The sequence below is a fragment of the Littorina saxatilis genome, linkage group LG3, assembly GCF_037325665.1.
Source record: "Littorina saxatilis isolate snail1 linkage group LG3, US_GU_Lsax_2.0, whole genome shotgun sequence".
Classification (NCBI taxonomy): domain Eukaryota; kingdom Metazoa; phylum Mollusca; class Gastropoda; order Littorinimorpha; family Littorinidae; genus Littorina; species Littorina saxatilis.
The window spans coordinates 28,670,681-28,678,180 of NC_090247.1; positions in this window are offsets into that span (position 1 = coordinate 28,670,681).

Genomic DNA, 7,500 nt, shown 5'->3' on the forward strand with positions numbered 1-7,500 from the left:
TTAAATAACGAATGTTGTTATTGACAAAATTACTTTACAATCACAAATAATTATATCGACCCAACGGTCTTTTAAGTGAACTGACAAACAAATAGTCACAAAAAACTTCCCTTGGTGGAATCAGTTTTGTCCACTCGCCAAAAAAGTTTTCTTGTTGTTTGATTCTGAATTTTGGAACATTGGCAGTCTCTTTGTTTTTGGATTTACAGTGTTGAGTCATGCAAAGACCGTATACGGCTGAGATCTTAACTTCTCGCGATCAGTGTTTACGATGTGTTACAAGTGTAATTCTTGGTTTCCAAACAAACGAGGGAGTGGGGTGGGCATTGGGTAGGGGAGGGGGTTGCGAGTGCCGGTGGAGGGTGGGGGTCGATGGAGGGTGAGTTGTGAGGAGCAAGGATGGTTTGTTAAGGGACGAGGAGTGGACATGGGAAGGGGAGGACATTGGAAGGGGTTGGGGGTGCTCGAGTTACGTGTGTTTCCTGCAGTACCCTAACAATTCGCTGTTCATGTCGAAGGCATCCATTTTCCGCTCTGTACTTTGTAACGCACCGTTATATAATGTTATAGAGGGGAATATTGGTTACATAACTTAAATATAAGAGCTGTTTACGTTTAGAGAGAAAATAGTCAACAGCCTGTTCTGTTGCCGTTGCTGCACTTTTTTGTTGAAATAAAGAAAGCATTAATCGTTGTCACTGCACTAAAAATAATCAGTGTTGACATTAATTGTGCAGAAAAAAAAGAGTCGGCAAACTGTCACTGACCCCTATATAAACCCCACACCTCACGCACGACTATTATTGTGATGTAATAAAAAAAACACCCACAGTAACAGCATCCTTCTTGAACAAAACCCTCAGTGGTCAAAATACAATTATATAGACTACGAAAGAGAAAACACAGACATAAACGTTGACATAAAAACTTGCCCATGCAGAAAGTCCCCTTTCAAAAGTCCAGCCATAAAAAGGCGACGCACTTAAGTGAAAATAATGTCATGGCGGATGTGAAAGCTGGACTCTACGGACAATAAACAGCGCGCAGTAATATACTTGACACATGACAGGGTGAGAGATTCACTTTACGTTATGCTATTCTCTTCACAGGGGTGGGCGTAACAACAGACGTACAGCTGGCTTTCGCACACATGCTAACTCACGTTAACAAACAAATCGACAGACATACACAGTCAAACAGAGACACTGACACATTGACTGACACGCAAAGAGACGGGTACGGACGGACGGACGGACGGACGGACGGACAGGCAGACAGACATACATACATACAGACAGACAGCCAGAAAGACACCGACACACACACACACACACACACACACACACACACACACACACACACACATACACACACTCACACACACACACACACACACACACACATACCTTAAGTAAACACAAGTACACATACGCACGTACGTTCGCAAGTACGCACTCACGCATGCATTCACGCACATGCTCTCCCCCTCTCTTCTCTCTCTCTCTCCTCTCTCTCTCTCTCTCTCTCTCTCTCTCTCCCTCCGTGTCTCTCCGTTTCTCTCTTAGTGGTTCTTTGGGTGATTTGTTTGTGCTTATTGTAGACCTCAGCTTTTTGGTGGTTATATTGCTGCCAGACTCTGAAAATGAGTGATGAATAATGGCGTAATATCATTACGTCGCTTTCATTGTTGTCAGACGTTATTAAGCGGTTCTAAACTGCAGTGCACATAAGCAGAACAGAAATGATATTAGCTTATAGTCAAGAAGCATAATCATTATCGGAAATGAAAAAGTGGCCCTGTAAGAATGGACGAATACAGTCATTCCCCATCAGTTGACCTGTGCGGTTGAACTAAGAAACAGTCATCCTTAAAAGTAGTATTTGAAACAGTAGTGAAGCCGAGCCAAAGCTAGTGTCAGCATCAAACCGTCATGTCTAAATCCTCTCTGTTAGGTGATAAACCCCGGGTAAAACCCAGCCTTGTCCAATGTGATTACATGCCGCATTCTCTTCACTGTAGGCATGGAGTTTTTGTACTTTTGCCGTCTTCGCTGCTCGCATGTGGGCTTAGATGTTCGACAGCAGAACAACAGATATCTGAACTTTAAAGGACAAGCAAGAGAGTAAATAGGAACGAACCAAAACCGAAAACTTCCATTGATGACAATTAAAACTGAAGTTCTGTCTAACAGATGTGCCTTGTGTATAACCAGCATGCCGTTTCCGCTGTTGTCGTAGAATTTATGTTGATGATAGTTTTTGTTGTCGTAATCGCTTCTGCTGGTGCTACTGCTGCTGTTGCTCTTCATAGTGCTAGTTGTAAGCTAAAAGCTGTTTAAGCCATTATACTTAATACAAGGTGAGACACATAAATAGTAAGTTTGCAAATGGCCCAATGTACGCTTTAATATTCTGTATTTAACAAACATGCACAACATCTACACCTCAAGACCCGAACACCAGTTCTAACTTGACATGACTTGAACAGTTTATATCCGATCAACAAATGCTGGAATGAAAACAAAACAGCCGTACATCGGGCCGGAAACGTCAATCTTCTCCCAATGTGGCGATCGAAAATATACAACTGAAATCTCCCAAATCTTTAGGAATGCGGTGTAATCTCGTGGCCAGCAGTTAATTCTTCCTGCCTCATACATTTTTTGTCCTGAAAGAAAAATCAGTTTATGACTCTAGTTCGTGGGACGACACCTCCCCCCCCCCCCCCTCCTCCCCCACCCCCCACCCCCCCCCCCCCCGCACATCTCCTCCTGGCCACATAAATTATTTTTGTTTTAAAACAAAAAAGGTATGACATTCTCCATCCCCTAGTACATCAGAACTACCCCCCCCTCCCTTCCCCCTCCTCACACACACTTGACCTTATGACTGGGACGTCACTGGAATGCGTAGGACAGCCAGTTCTCTCCCTTCCCTCCCTTTCGTTTCCCGACGCAGTCAGCTCCCCTGATGCGAGTCGCGTGATAAAACGCGAGAGGTGGATGACGCGGAAATATGGTGTTAGGTTTTATGGGTGAAAGAGTCGAAGGTGTTCGTGCCATAACGCGGCGGGAGCTCCCGATAAAATTCTCGTATTCAAATGGCGAGCGACGATGCGTTTTTATGTGGGATGCATATAGTCTGACAAAAATGTTTTTTGTTGGACGTCCCCCCCCCCCCCCCCCCCGAACACCTAGTGTACCCCCATAGGTAAGCCGGAAAAGGCCCGTTGAGATTTGGGATTTTTAGCACCGGAGGGGGTGGCGGACGAAATGCTTATTTGAATAAGTCACACAATGGACCTGTATGTTGTCTGACATGCCCTTTGACCCCACAAAAAAAGTTATGACGAGCGACCTGCTGGCCGTAAAGATAAAATGGAGTGTTGTCTGCTTTTCGATGTTTTTTCTTTTCTTTTCTGTTCCTTCTTTTGCAAACGTTTACGAAAAAAAGGCCCGGAGTGGGAAGGGGGGTAAGTGAAAACTAGGTTTCTGAATCTGTAGAAATTTGCAAATAAAGTTTGCGCTTTTCGGTGAATGGAGTTGCAGGTGTGAAGATGTTGGAGAGGTTTTGAGCATGCCTGTTGTCGTAGGATAGACAGACGAAGAGATTTTATTTATTTACAAACGGTACCCCTCATGCCCCCAATCCTTACCCCTTAAAAACAACAACTGTTTAATCGTGTTAGAGTACGGGATTCAGGATGCACATTCACTTGTACTTGTTGAGAATCAGTTCGATCATTTGTTTGAATACTGTGACTGATTGTGTGTGTGTGTGTGTGTGTGTGTGTTTGTGTGTGTGTGTGTGTGTGTGTGTGTGTGTGAGTGTGTGTGTGTGTTTGTTTGTGTTTGTGTGTGTGTATGTTTGTTTGTGTTTGTGTGTGTGTATGTGTGTGTGTACGGTATGTGTGTGTACGGTATGTGTGTGTGTGTGTGTGTGTGTGTGTGTACGTGTGTGTGTGTGTTTGTGTGTGTGTCTGTGTGTGTCTGTGTGTGTGTGTGTGTGTGTGTGTGTGGTTTCTGTGCATATGAATTCGCAAGCTCATTCAAGATCATGGAAGATTTGAACATGCATTCATTATTCAATTGACAGTCAGTATGAATTCCACGGACACCATACGCTACAACAAAATAAGGAGCGTTTATTCTTTCATTCAGTTCTTATGATGTTTTTAACACCCGTGAAAACAGGTGCACACCAATCTCAAACCTTTTTTAATTTTTTATATTTGTAAAGGTAAACGCTCCATAAAACTTACTCAAGAAAGGCGGGACGAATTCGGTAATAACCAAACAACTATTAAAGTGGCTGACACCTCTGGCACAAGACTTTGAAGCTTGTAACTTCATGGTGTTTTTGTGAGCGTGTGCGTCAATCTGTCGGTGGTTTTATATACTTGACGTCAGGTTTAAACTCCGTGTCAAAGATTCTCCATAAGTAGGATTTTCTTGTGGAGTCATAAACACTTTTCTGTCCTAGCGGGAGACAGATAAGGGGATATTCGTTTCCACAAACCGGTCTCAAACCGCACTACAAGCTACACACTTCGGTTTGGCGTTTGTAATTATGACACCAAATACTAGCATACCTTCAAATTAGTGTTTGAACTTTCCATTATATTTTGTAACGCAGTGTCATCAGTTAAGGCTAATTTCTCGTTTGCCAGAAAATTGATGTTCTCCTAAATGGCTTCCTCTGAGATGTATCTTTACGTTGGTAAAATTTAATGGTAATTTTTGAGTAAGCTCAGAAGATTTTTGTTCATTTCGTGAAACGGGGAAGTGCACAAGATATGAGAGAGGTTTCTTATTTATAAATGAGGACCGAAGCTCTAATTAATTGATGTGTGTTTGAGTGTGTTATCTTAATCTGGACATTGGTACGTTACAAACATCCCTTCAACGAAGAGTAAGAGTAGCTAGGGATGTGATGTACCTTTTTATGACTACTTGTACTGTTTGTTTATATTTTGTTGATATTGTGTTGATGGTGTTGTTATTTGGTATTCAGAGAGAGAGAGAGAGAGAGAGAGAGAGAGAGAGAGAGAGAGAGAGAGAGAGAGAGAGAGAGAGAGAGAGAGAGAGGGAGAGATACAGAGAAAGAGAGAAGGAGAGAAAGAGAGAGAGAGAGAGACTGAGAGAGAGACAGAGAAAGAGAGAGAGAGAGAGAGAGAGAGAGAGAGAGAGAGAGAGAGAGAGAGAGAGAGAGAGAGAGAGAGAGAGAGAGAGAGAGAGAGAGAGAGAGAGAGAGAGAGAGAGAGAGAGAGAGAGAGAACTGCAGCCTTCTGCACATCAAAAACAAGTCAATGCTCGCAGCTCTGGTGGTGATGTTTCACATTGAAAAAAAAACCATTCACTTTACTTTCAAGCCTTCTCTGTCCTTTCCTCCGCGGCCCGCTTAAACCTTTTGTTGTGACAGGAACATCCCGCTTTCCTGTTCAATCAATCATTAGAGATAAAACAAGTGTTAAAGCAGTTTCAAATGTCTTCTTCGGCACGCCATCAGCACGCTGCTGTTTACTGTCGCAAGATTTACTGTTTGCAGTCTGTCTGTTTTGGATCTTTGTCGCAAGATTTACTGTTGGCAGTCTGTCTGTTTTGGATCTTTGTCGCAAGATTTACTGTTTGCAGTCTGTCTGTTTTGGGATCTTTGTCGCAAGATTTACTGTTTGCAGTCTGTCTGTTTTTGGATCTTTGTCGCAAGATTTACTGTTTGCAGTCTGTCTGTTTTGGATCTTTGTCGCAAGATTTACTGTTTGCAGTCTGTCTGTTTTGGGATCTTTGTCGCAAGATTTACTGTTTGCAGTCTGTCTGTTTTTGGATCTTTGTCGCAAGATTTACTGTTTGCAGTCTGTCTGTTTTTGGATCTTTGTCGCAAGATTTACTGTTTGCAGTCTGTCTGTTTTTGGATCTTTGTCGCAAGATTTACTGTTGGCAGTCTGTCTGTTTTGGGATCTTTGTCGCAAGATTTACTGTTGGCAGTCTGTCTGTTTTTGAATCTTTGTCGCAAGATTTGTAAAGCTGTGCATGGCATTCACTTCGAGATGCAACAATATCGGTGAGAGCAAAAAGCTTAATTGTCACAAGGTGACACCTTTTGTCGCTCTAAAGTGTATGAATAGTAACTTTCGGCATTGGTGACAATCTCCTGACGACAATGATTATATCCTTCAACACACTAAGATGTGGCGACGACATCAGGCGGTGTGAGGGTCGTGTCAACGTTAAGGACTTCATTTGAAGCTGTCTGACACAAATATTCCTACCACACCTGAGCAAGACACCTGGGAAACGTCTTGAAAGAGATTAAGCATTCCAGGGAAGGTTTCACGCCTGTCTCTCTCAATACGGCGTTATGGTCCGTGAGTTTAATAAAACCCGCCGCTTTCATTGACTGCGAGTTAACAATTCTATACCGCTTGAAGTACTCAGTCGACCTCCCATACAACAATTACAGCGAAAACCTGTCTTCGAACTTCTGCTGTATGTGTGAGAAAAACACGCCAGAAGTTTGAACTATGACTTCTCCAGGCTTTTATGAGACCTCGTCCAGTCTTCTACTGAATTTTCCTTTCTCTATTTCATCAAAAGTATGGGACAAAGGTTGGCTGTGTGGTTTCTTCAACTGCCGTTCTCTTTTTTTCCCCTCATAATATGTGTCGCTTCTCCAGTATTGCGGGTGTTATTCGGTGATCGCTAAAGACGCGCGAAAGGGTATGTAGGAGAGTTGAGGATTTGATTGGAAAAATATTGCGAGGAGTGAATGACTTCTTTCACCTGCAGGTGTTCAGGTATCAAACTGCTTGGAATTCAGAAGTCAAAATCCACAATCACATTTCAAGTCAACTTTTGGTTTTTGAGTATAGTTTTTGTTTATTTGGCACAAGAAACTTCCTTTAATGACCGAACAAGTCCATATACTTTATACTACCAGGATTCGGGTTGACAGCTAATAAGAACAAACAAACAAACAAACAAACAAATCAACAAACAAGCGGCTAAAAGCGAACAATCAAATAAACAAAACGTTTGAAAGTAAAAGTTAGTTGGAGTCAACCTTATTTGCGCTAAATAACGTACGTAAAGAAATTCAAAAATAACGCCAATCAAACAAACAAACAAACAAACACACAAACACACAAACAAACAAAAACTCAAAAGAACAAACCAACAAGCAAGCAAAAACTCAAAACAACAAACAAACAAGCATACCAACAAACCGCCAAGCAAAAGTGTGAAAGTATAGTATTAACCTGGAATCCAGCATTTTCACGCTGAATTGGTTCAAACGAACAGAAAGCACGTACTGCACAAAGGTTTTGCATTGACCAAAAACATAATTATGATCCCTTCCGCCTTATACACACACACCCAGACAATTTTCAGAAGAAAAGCATTAACCCAACCTATGAACCATAACATTTAATTATGCTCCTGGGCAACCTTACCAAAAAAGCAACACACGTTTTAATCGTGATCCTCCTAACCTGTGATACCA